Source organism: Dasypus novemcinctus, chromosome 1 (assembly GCF_030445035.2).
Source record: "Dasypus novemcinctus isolate mDasNov1 chromosome 1, mDasNov1.1.hap2, whole genome shotgun sequence".
Taxonomy (NCBI): Eukaryota; Metazoa; Chordata; class Mammalia; order Cingulata; family Dasypodidae; genus Dasypus; species Dasypus novemcinctus.
Window position 1 is genome coordinate 5,579,444 of NC_080673.1, and position 10,868 is coordinate 5,590,311.

A 10,868-nucleotide genomic window follows, 5' to 3' on the forward strand; every position below is an offset into this window, starting at 1 on the left:
AAAATCCAATTTCCAGATATTCATCATTCTATTCACACTTTCCTTTTGCACTGCTTGCATGAAATCATCACCCTCACAGGTTCCCTTGTCCCAGCACGTGCAGATTCGTGTTCTACCTATTCTGAACTGTAATACGGATGTTATTTTCTTTATTATCTTTATACTTTAAAAAAAAAAAAACAGTTTGAGCCCCTGATTCACTCTTGCTATAATGTAACAAATAAGTAAAAATAAAATGCACATTTAATAAAGTAAGCAGTACCATGTAAATGATTTGGAAATATATAAGATAGAAAATAGCTCCCCGTAAAATGAGCAACAGAGGGTTTGTAGCTTATTGCAACCTCTAAACCCATAGTAATTTTTAATACTATAATGGTATTTCTGTGAAGATCATAGTTTATCCCATATTTCAAATTTATGACATGTATATGAGCAAAATTGGTTTACAGCGTTTTCCTCTGAGGCTGCTGGGGAGTGCCACACTGCGCTATGGTTACTGCCTTCTTTGTTCCAGAGAATACGTGAATACCTGCCTATATTATTAAAATGGTTTTTTTTTTTAGTTTCATTTTTTGCAATTTATTCTTTAATTCTCTGGACTTTAGTTTGGTATATGACAAGATGTAAGAATCTTCCCCTCTGCATTAGTGAGGGCTCTTGTGGCAGTTTGAGATTATTTTATGAATTCCCAAAAGAGAAAAATTATGTTTATAAACCAGCCTGTTCCTCTGGGTGTGCTACCCTTTGATTGCATTCAGTCCAGCTGAGGAGGCTTTGATTCGATGACCTGTTAAGATTGCTGTAGGACAGGGCTTCTCAACAGGGGCCTGGGAGCTTGAACTGAATTAGAGAAAAACGCTGTTCTTGTGGGGACGTGCCGGTGTTTATTAAATAATCCACAGGATAGTGTGGACTCAGTGAGGCGTCTGTGGTGTTCACCTGACTGGCTTTGTCCACAGTCGAGCTGCAAGGACAGAAGCCCTATGCCAGGAGAGAGAGGACTACAGGGTGGCTGGAGCCTGACGCCCCAAGAGGCTGGGCCCACAGAGTGACTCAAGAGGAGATGGTGAGCCCGGAGGGGGAGGGGAAGGCGGAGACCTGGGCAGAGATCAGTGGCCGTCCTGCTTTGCCACGTGCAGCACGCCTGGGTCAGCGGCGCTGACGTGGTGAGAGGTGTCTATGATGGTGCCTTGGCTTGGACTTTCCATGGCCCTGGGATTTTTTTTTAAGATTTATCTATTTATTTCTCCCTCCACTCCCCCGTCCCCCACTGTCTGCTCTCTGTGTCCATTCACTATGTGTTCCTCTGTGTCTGCTTGTCTTCTCTTTAGGTGGCACTGGGAATCGATCCTGGGACTTCCCGAGTGGGAGAGAGGCGCTCAGTCTCTTGTGCCACCTCAGTTCCCTGGTCTGCTGTGGCTCTTATTGTCTCTCCTCTGTGTCTCTTTTTGCTGTACCAGCTCTCCGCTTGGGCCAGCTCGCTGCACAGGCCAGTATTCCACCTGGACCAACTCTCCACTCGGGTAAACTCACTACGCAGGGCAGCCCGCCTTCACCAGGAGGCCCAAGGAATTGAACCCTGGACCTTCCATATGGTAGACAGGAGCCTAATCGCTTGAGCCACATCCGCTTCCCATGGCCTTGGAATTTAAGCTTTTACCCCAAAGAAATCCCCTTTATAAAAACCAGCAGATTTCTGGTACTTTACATCAGGAACTCTTTGGCTGACTAATACAGTTGTCCAAAAACATGGAACTAACAGGAGATCTGCCTACCTGCCTATCTATCTATCTATCTATCTACCTACCTACCTACCTACCTACCTACCTATCTACCTACCTACCTACCTACCTATCTAATCTAATCTAACTCTATCTACCTGTCTGTCTGTCATCTGTCTATTGAGATACTAAAGGAACCTCTCATCCACCTGAGGGGCTGGCAAGTCCATATCATAAGGCAGGCCTCACCAGTAAGGGTGAGGCCAAAGTACTTAGTCCAAATTCCTGACGGGAAGCTGGGTTGGCTGGAAATTCCATCAGCTCAAAAGCTGAAGATGAGTTCAAATTCCTTTTCTGTCCTCTGAAATCCTCAATTCTGGCTTGTAAGTCCTCTAAATGATTGGATGAGGAGTCTCTCCTCATTACTGAAGACCATCAGTTGATTGTATCGTTATTATGGAAATCCCATCTCGAAAAACCCTCACATTAACAAGCAAACCAGTGCTTGATCAAACAACTGAACACCATAACCTAGCCAAGCTGACACATAAAATTAACCGTCAGTTAACCTATTATGTTAGCATTATAATTTTTATAATATATTATAATTAAATAATTTTCATTTTCTCCACTTATTTCAAATGTTGCTTTGATCACATAATACTTTCTTCTATACTTTAGGGACAGTTCCAGGGGCTTCACTCACAGGAATCCTGCACGGGGGTCTTTTTTTACTTCCTGTTCCCCTCGTTGATCAATCATTCTATTCTTACATCTGCACCCTTCTAATTTAAGTTTGCTATGTTTGGGAAGCGGACTTGGCTCAACAGATAGAGTGTCCGTCCAGCACATGGGAGGTCCACAGTTCAAACCCAGGGCCTCTTTGACTCGTGTGGAGCTGGCCCATGCGCAGTGCTGATGCGTGCAAGGAGTGCCGTGCCACACGGGTGCCCCACGTAGGGGAGCCCCATGCACAAGGAGTGCACCACATAAGGAGAGCCGCCCAGTGTGAAAGAAAGCGCAGCCTGCCCAGGAATGGCGCGGCACACAGGGAGAGCTGACGCAGCAAGATGACGCAACAAAAACAGGTGCTGCTGACAAGAATAGAAGCGGACACAGAGGAATACACAGCAAATGGACACAGACAGCAGACAACTGGGACGGGGGCGGGAAGGGAGAGAAATAAATAAAAAAATAATCTTAAAAAAAAAGTTTGCTATGTTTTAATATCTGGTAGTGCAAGATCCACCTATTTTCTCATCTACTTTCAAAAAATTACTGGTTATTCATTCCCAAGGAATGCCTATACTACTTAGTGGTTTTTGGTTTTGGTTTTTATGCATAAGGCTTTGTTATCAGTGGGGAGCATTCTATGGATATGAGGTATTTTTCTTCTTGTAGTCTTATCCTTACTATTAATAAGCCATTTTAACAAAATAAGAAAACATTATTTCATTTTTGACATCTCAGGTTCTGATAGTGATTTAAACCTAGTGCAACCCATATGAAACATTTTATAAGAAATCCTTCACGTTTTTAAGTTTTCCTAGGCTGGGATGCTGAGAATGAAAGAACGAACGTGGATATCATGAACTCAGGCAACATGCCAACATTTTCTCCAGTAGTCTATGGAGAAACTGACACAATATAAGGACCCAAACAAGTAAGAGTCAGCTTACATTGTCCGGATGCTGAAATTGTCTACTGAAAAGTAAAAAAACTCATCAACCCACTGCCTTCTTTGTTTCCATGATCCTAAACAATTCATTCCTCACATTTCCACCCCTACACTAAATGAACTAAGTCAGCAAGTCCAGTTCTGGCACCAGGGAGGCAAACCTCATTAAAAAACAAACAAACAAACAATAAAAAAAAACTGTGGGTCTTGCTACGAGTTTGCTGCTCTATGCAGAATGTCGGAGCAAGCATCTTAGAGATCCAGATGGTTCATAAACCATCTCGTGATTAAGTGATCGAGAGCAAAGGGCCCATCGGTGGCCTTGTATTGTTAGTAGTTAAATATGATTTGGCCTCTATAATCAGAATTCACTAAATGAAAACAGAGCAGGTACTATGTTTTGTACTTGTTTCTCTACGGACTTAAAGAGATTTTTTTTAATGTTGTTGTATTATATTTGTAATTAGCCCTCGTGAAGAAAGGCTCTTTCAGTTTCTGCAATGATGCATCGCAGCTTTCATTACAACAAATACCCATGACCCCTGGTGCCTAACTGTAAACAATGATAGTTACTAGCCTCATTAGGAGACTAGCAGATGGCTTATAAAGTCCTCATTGGAGTTTAAATCCATTTGCGACTTGCAGTGCACAAATGTTTATCTTTAAACAGTGTAAAATATGTCAGGAGTGGTCTGCTCCCTGTTTTCATTAGTATTAATGCATTTTCACCTTAACAAGAAAAAATCTTCTGTGATTATACGTTTTCAGTTGTTTGTCTTATTCTCCGTGAACTGATTTTCAGAATTTTTATCTGGCTTGTGGCCTGTTAGGAAACAAACCCAGTGATAACTTCTCACTTTTACCTTTTATTCATTCTAGAAATACATCTTGAACTCCTCCTATGTGCCAGGCTAAAAATTAGGGATCCAATGAAGAATACAATATAGTAGGTGCTCAGTAAGTACTTGCTAAAATTAAACCCTATTTTATTTCATGTAATGGTGTTCCCTTGCTTCATAGTACTTGATCATTATTTCCTAAACCTGGAACTATATGATTTGTCTCTAAATATTTCCTTTAAACTACAAAATGTTAGAAATTAGAAAAAGTGTGCTGCATTACTTTAAGACTTTTCTTCGGCCAGTACCTATCTTAACTTAGCACTAAGAGTTACTCAAATAAAATAATAACAGTGGACATAAATTGCTCACTTAATATGTGTTAGCACTTGCTATGTTAAGGACTTTATATTCATTGTTTCACTCAATTTTCTAAAACCTAAATAATCCATGAGGAAGGTGCTATTTTTCCATTTTACAGATGAGAGTAAGGCTTAAAAACATGAATCACCATGCCTAATTTCTCACAGGTAAAACATAGCAGAGCCCAGTCAGGTAAGGCAACCTGACTCCAGATTCCATAGTACCTTTAGTTACTGTTTTATTCACAACAGCTTTTACATTTTGACATCCTTATGCCTACAGCAGAGCACTCTTACCCAGCATCATTCAAAAATTACAGGTACCAGTGTAAAGATGAGCCCTTCTCTCCTTAGGTGGCCCTTATGTAATAGAAATTTCCTGGGAATGAGATAATCGAGAAAGTTGCAGAAATACTGTTACTGGATTTTATTTAGAGCACGTGGGGTGAGTTTGGCCAGTAGTTTATTCAAGTAGGGAGGGATGAGAAATGGAAAAAATAACAGATCAGGGGTCCCAGGTAGAGAGGAAGGGGTTTAAAAGTGATAAAGAGGGCTGATTTACAGACTACAATTCCTATTATAGATTATAAATGCCCAGGTTTACTTGCGTGGCCACAGGGCAGAGGAGAAACGGAGAGTGGGGCACAAAGGGCAGGAACGGTCCAGAGGTGAGAGAGTGGGGCAAGCACTCAGGCCTCGGGGTCTGCTTTATACACTATTAATTACTGCACCCCTTGGCTAATGGCAGGGGCGGGGTTCCAGCTGGTTGCTGTTTTGATTGATTACCCCACCCATCAATCCCCCAGGAGGGCCCGTGATAAAGTCCCTGCTGCCAGGTGGCAGGTCCCCGGCTTAGCTGGTGGGAAGCTTCGAGTCGCCAGGGACCAGGCTGGGTTGCCACTGCTTCCGCCAGGCTGCTGCTCTCGGGGCTGCCCCTGGAGCTGAGCCAGCCCCCCAGGGCCTTGGCCCAGGTGCATCATCAGGGCTGCCCTGCCCTCACCCCTCGCCTCATTCCCAGAAACCTCAGGATCCCCCGTTACGAAGATGCTGAACACGCAATAAAGAAGAGCCCAAGGCACACGGTATGTGCCATTATCGTTACCTAATTGGCCATCGTTACAGTTATTATTACTGTTGTTGTAAGAGGCGGCTGCTCCTTTGCTTGAGTTCAATGTGGCCATGCCAGACCTCAGGCCCAGTGTTGCTCTAGCTGCTGAATTTTAAAAAGAAGCTGGAATTCTGGATTTTTAGAATGCCAGGCCTCTGAATTTTTAAACGTCAGCACCTAATGCAAATTTGCACAAGGGACGAGTGAGCCAAAGAAAACATGTCTATGGGCCATATTCAGCCCATCAGAGCCAGTCCGTGCCCTTGGGTGGGGGAATCCTGAGGCAGAGCCACGGGGAAAGGACCACAGCGTTCAGCGGAGCGGCGGGACTGCGCCAGTTGGACTTCCCCTGTGTCTAATTTGCCTCTAAGAGACCCAGCCCCTGAGCGTGTACTTTTTTTTAGATTTAATTATTTATTTGTTTCTCCCACCCACCGTTGTCTGTACTCTGTGTCCATTCACTGTGTGTTCTTCTGTGTCTGCTTCTCTTCTTTTTAGGTGGCACTAGGAACTGATCCTGGGACTTTCCAGAGTGGGAGAGAGGTGCTCAATCTTTTGTGCCACCGCAGCTGCCTGGTCTGCTGTGTCTCCTATTGTCTCTCCTCTGTGTCTCTTTTCATTGCATCATCTTGCTGTGCCAGCTCTCTGCATGGGCCAGCGCTCCGCTAGGGCCAACTTCCCTTCACCAGGAGGCCCCGAGAACCGAACCTGGACCTGCCATACGGTAGACGGGAGCCCAATGGCTTGAGCCACGTCCACTTTCCTGAGCATCTACTTTTATAGGCTTTACCTGATAGGTCTGGCTTAGCCCACTCCATCTTGTTGCTTGCTGGTAAGAATTCTGTTAGGCACTATATCCCTCATGCGTTCTTCTTCTCATTTTTAAAGATTACAATTTGAGGCAATTATTTAAAACAAAAAGGAATTGAATGCCTAAGGAAAGTTCCAAGATTTCCATTCCCAGAAACCAAAGTCCTTAAATCATCCATGGAGAACGTATAGCTCTGAGCATGTAAGTCAGTTTTAGAAGTTTTCTTGGCAATTAAAGTGATCATATACTTATGTACAGTTCTATGATGGTGCATTAGTCAGGGTTGTACGGCGAAATGGAACCGACAGGACTGCGAATGTTTAGAATTTATGGTAGGAGCTGGCAGGCAATCCTGGGGGGATTGTCAGATCTGCATTCCACAGAGCAGGCTGCAAGTTGGAAACGCTGATGAAGGTATCAAGCAACTCCTCAAGAGGAGCGGGTCGGCTGCAGGAGAGAGAGAAACTCTTCCTCCCGAGTGCTGAAGTCCTCAGTTCTCCCCTTAAGGACTTGAGCTGATTGGATGAGATGTCTTCACTTATTGAGGGCAACCTCCTCAGGCGATGGTAGGTGTAATCAGCCATAGTGGCAATCAACCGACTGACGGTTTCAATCAAGGAAACACCATGCCGGTGACAGTCAGGCCAGTGCTTGCTTGACCAAACTGAACACCGTAGCCTGGCCAAGTTGACACATGAACTTACCCATTATAGATGGTGACACCAGAGCACCCAGGCTCTGTTGTGATGTGCTGTGGTCTAGAAGATGACACATTTTAAAAACAGTGTCTGAAGTTGAGGTTAGTGTACGGACCAGGTCCGTCACAGTCTGGCTGTCAGGGATCACAGCAGCAATCCCTCTGGCCTGGGCTCCTGCCAGCTGGTGGGGGGTGCATGCCAGCCGATGAAATTATCATAAAGGGTATGCATTTGGGTAGAAGCTTACGGTCACCGGGCCCTAAAGAGTCCAACTCAAGGTACCATGAGAGGTACTTTCTCACCCAAAGTCCGTTGCCACGTGTTGACACAAGATGGCGGGCGATGTCTGCTGGGCTCAGCCTTCCTCTTCCTCCTTAGTCTCCATGGCCCCAGCTCCTTCCAACCTCAGCTGTAGGCTGGGAGAAGTATCCTCTTTCTCCTGGGCTCGTTTCTCTCTGGGCTCAGCTGCTCTGTTCTCTCCGCAAGGCCAGCTGCAGACTGTCGGGCTCATCTCTCTGCCCCGGGCCGAGTGTCTGGCGCACTCTCTCTTCCTGCTTCTCTGTGTGTCTTCTTCCGGGTGAGAGTCTGTTTTATCCCCAAGGGGGCCGGGATGCTGAGTCGCACTCTAAGGACACGTTGGATCAGGGCCCTAATCTCAGCATAATGTAGTTAGACATCTCAGCTGAATCTAATACAATCAAAGGGTAATCACACCAGGGGAACTGACCAGTTTACAAACACAATCCAATATGTATGTTTAGAATTCATAAACGACACCAAACTGCCAGACGGGTTGGAAAACTCAGTTATGGTTTAGTATCCATGTTACCTAAAAAAAATAAAGAAAAGGATTCACAGGATGAGGGAAGTCACAGTGTGTGGCCACAGGCATTGCGAAGGAAACAGCGACGAGGTGGACTGCTGACCACCTTTTCCTCCACGGTCTCCAGAACAGGGAGAAACCTCACACCGCGGGTTCGAGTCTCTCTCTTCTATGTTGAAGAGTGCCACACTCAGCGCTGGGTTGGTGCATAAGTGAATGAATGAATGGACTACGACGACTCCCAGGCACTCTGGGGATGCGGCGCAGTCCCTGCCCTTGAGCCGCCGGCGGGCAGTCAAGGGACAAGGCACAACCCGGGGATGAGAGCCAGGAGGGGGGGAAGGACAACCTGCAGTCAAGGAAGGCTTCACAGAGGAGGCAGCATCTACCGCGGGGGACGTCGGAATCTTCAGGGGCTGCCCGGTCAGCCTGTGTCTGGGTGGAAGGGAAGAGCCAGCCGAGAAGCCGCAGGTGGTTGCCCGTGGGTCGGGATGGGAAGGAGGCTTCCCAGGGGGCGGCTGAGCAGCGGCCGCACCTCTGCCTCCCTAGATGGCCGAGGCGGAGGCCGGCCAGGGTGCAGGCCCCGTCTGCAGAAACCCGGGAGGAGGACGGGGCGCTGCTCTGCCTTTCCACCCTCTCCTGCTCAGGCGGAAGTTCTTCCCACTGCGTTTATCTTGCTGGGGGCATCGCGCCCCAGCCTCTTCTCCTCCCTCTGCCCTTTCCCTCCCATCTCCCACTCGCTTCTTCCCTTGGGAGGACCTTTCCTTCTCTCTGGGGTCTGCGGAGGGAAAGCTGCTTGTAGCCCGGGCCCCAGCCGCCCTGCTCCTCTGCTCAGCCTGCCATCTCCAGGAGAGGGACGGCCCTGCGGGTGGCTGCCAGGAGGGGTCTCGCCTGCCAGAGATGAAAATAAAAGCAGCGTCTCGAGAAGGGAACAGAGCTGCCGGGGAAGCAGCTTGTGTGGAAGAGAAAAGTATTTTCTCCTAGATGTTAGTCTCAGCCTGCCTCTGCCTTTGAGTGGGGGGTTAGGGGTCAGAAACACAACTGTGTCCTAGACAGCCAGAAGGTCAAGCAATTACACTGCTCCAAAGCTGACTTTGTAAGTCACACTCCAAACACGATGGAGCTGACGGCATTTGGAGAAATGACTGGCTATTTTGGACTGAGTTGGTTCTTAAAATAGGGATGCTCACTTGCCGGGAATTGGAGGAAACCACGATTCACTTCAAGGTATAGCAATCTGGCTTGCCAGCAAGTTGCTGTGAGTGGGCAGGGATGGGGGCGGGGTGCTGGGGGAACTAATGACTTGGGTTGGAGTGAAAACAAGAACAGAAGACTTGGTATTCAATTTCCTCTCCTTTGAAACACACTACCCTGTGGGAGACATACATAATTGATGATATTACCATGCAACAGGAGGACGACAGCAATACACTAATATTGATGAATACTTTTTCATTTTTATTGCACTTTTCAAGTATGCCAAAAAACATTAAAAGTTCATAAAAGAAAATAACTTGGCTCAATTATGACTGATCTCATACCTGAAAATGACTCTATGGTACCACAAGCTTACCAGCCATCTGCGCTTACTGGGACAGTCCCATTTTTCACTATCTGGGGTCCCAGATGTCTGGACGTTGCAGATAAACACTTGGGTTTGGGTATTGGCTTTTACCAGAAGGAACACAGTGTTGGGAGACCAAATCCCAATCGATTCCAGAAATACTTTGAGGAAGAAAGTAGACACTGGTAAATAAGATACTAAATGTGTCAGCTGATGGAAATTTTTTTTAGAACAGGCAATGTTGATTGATCTCTTAAAAAAGTTATCCCTCAAATGGCAGCTTCGAGTGGTCTGCACAATATCTCAGCGCTTGCTGGCTCGAGTGTCTGCTGCTGTAGCTGACTTTTCTGAGTTTTTGCTGCTCAAAAACCCTAAACCCTCCATGCTACACATTTTGGAGGGAAATGAGTTTTGTTCTCGTCTGCTAAAGCTGCTCAAAAGCAGACACCATAAAATGGGTTGGCTTTTAAAAGTGGGAATTTATCAGCACACAGGCTTACAGTTTCAAGGCTAAGAAAAATGTCAGATCAAGGCATCATCAGGCGACACTTTCTCCCCAAAGACCAGCTGCCTGCGGTCCTGGCTCCTCTGTGACAGGGCAAGGCACCCAGCGGCCCCTGGGGCTCTGCCCTCTCTTCCCCGTTTTGTTGCTTTCAGCTTCTTGCTTCCACGGCCTTTTCTCTCTTTGACTTTCATTCCCAACAAAGGACCCCAGGAAGAGGATCAAGAGCCTCCCTGAATGGGGAGGGAGGGGGTTACACCTTAGTGAATTAAGATCCTACTCACCCGAAGAGCCTACCTGGAATGGGTCCACACCCACAGGAATGGATTACCTTTAAGAACCTGCTTTTCTGGAGGTATATACAGCTTCAGACCATCACAGGTTTCTAGTCCTTTCATAAATGATGTTGGCTATTTTCTCTCCCCCCCACACACAAATTCAATAGGAACCCAGTGAGGAGGAAAGCCCTCGGCTGACAGCTGACAGGTGGATTTGGAGGCCTCCCTGCACGGAGCAGAGGCAGCAGTACTCGCCAGGTGTTCCCCGTCTCCCTTGCACACCCAGCCCCTTGCACTTGGGCAGTGACTAGCTCTAGGCAGAAGTGATGTGGATGAGTGTCCTTTGGACTGAGGGATTTAAGGGTGAATTCTCCATGCTCCCTTCTGCCTTAGCCTTCCTGGAAGACGCGTGCTGAGAGAGAGTGGAGACAGCTGTTGAAGGCCACCTGGTCAGCGATGTGGAGGACACCACCATGGAGAA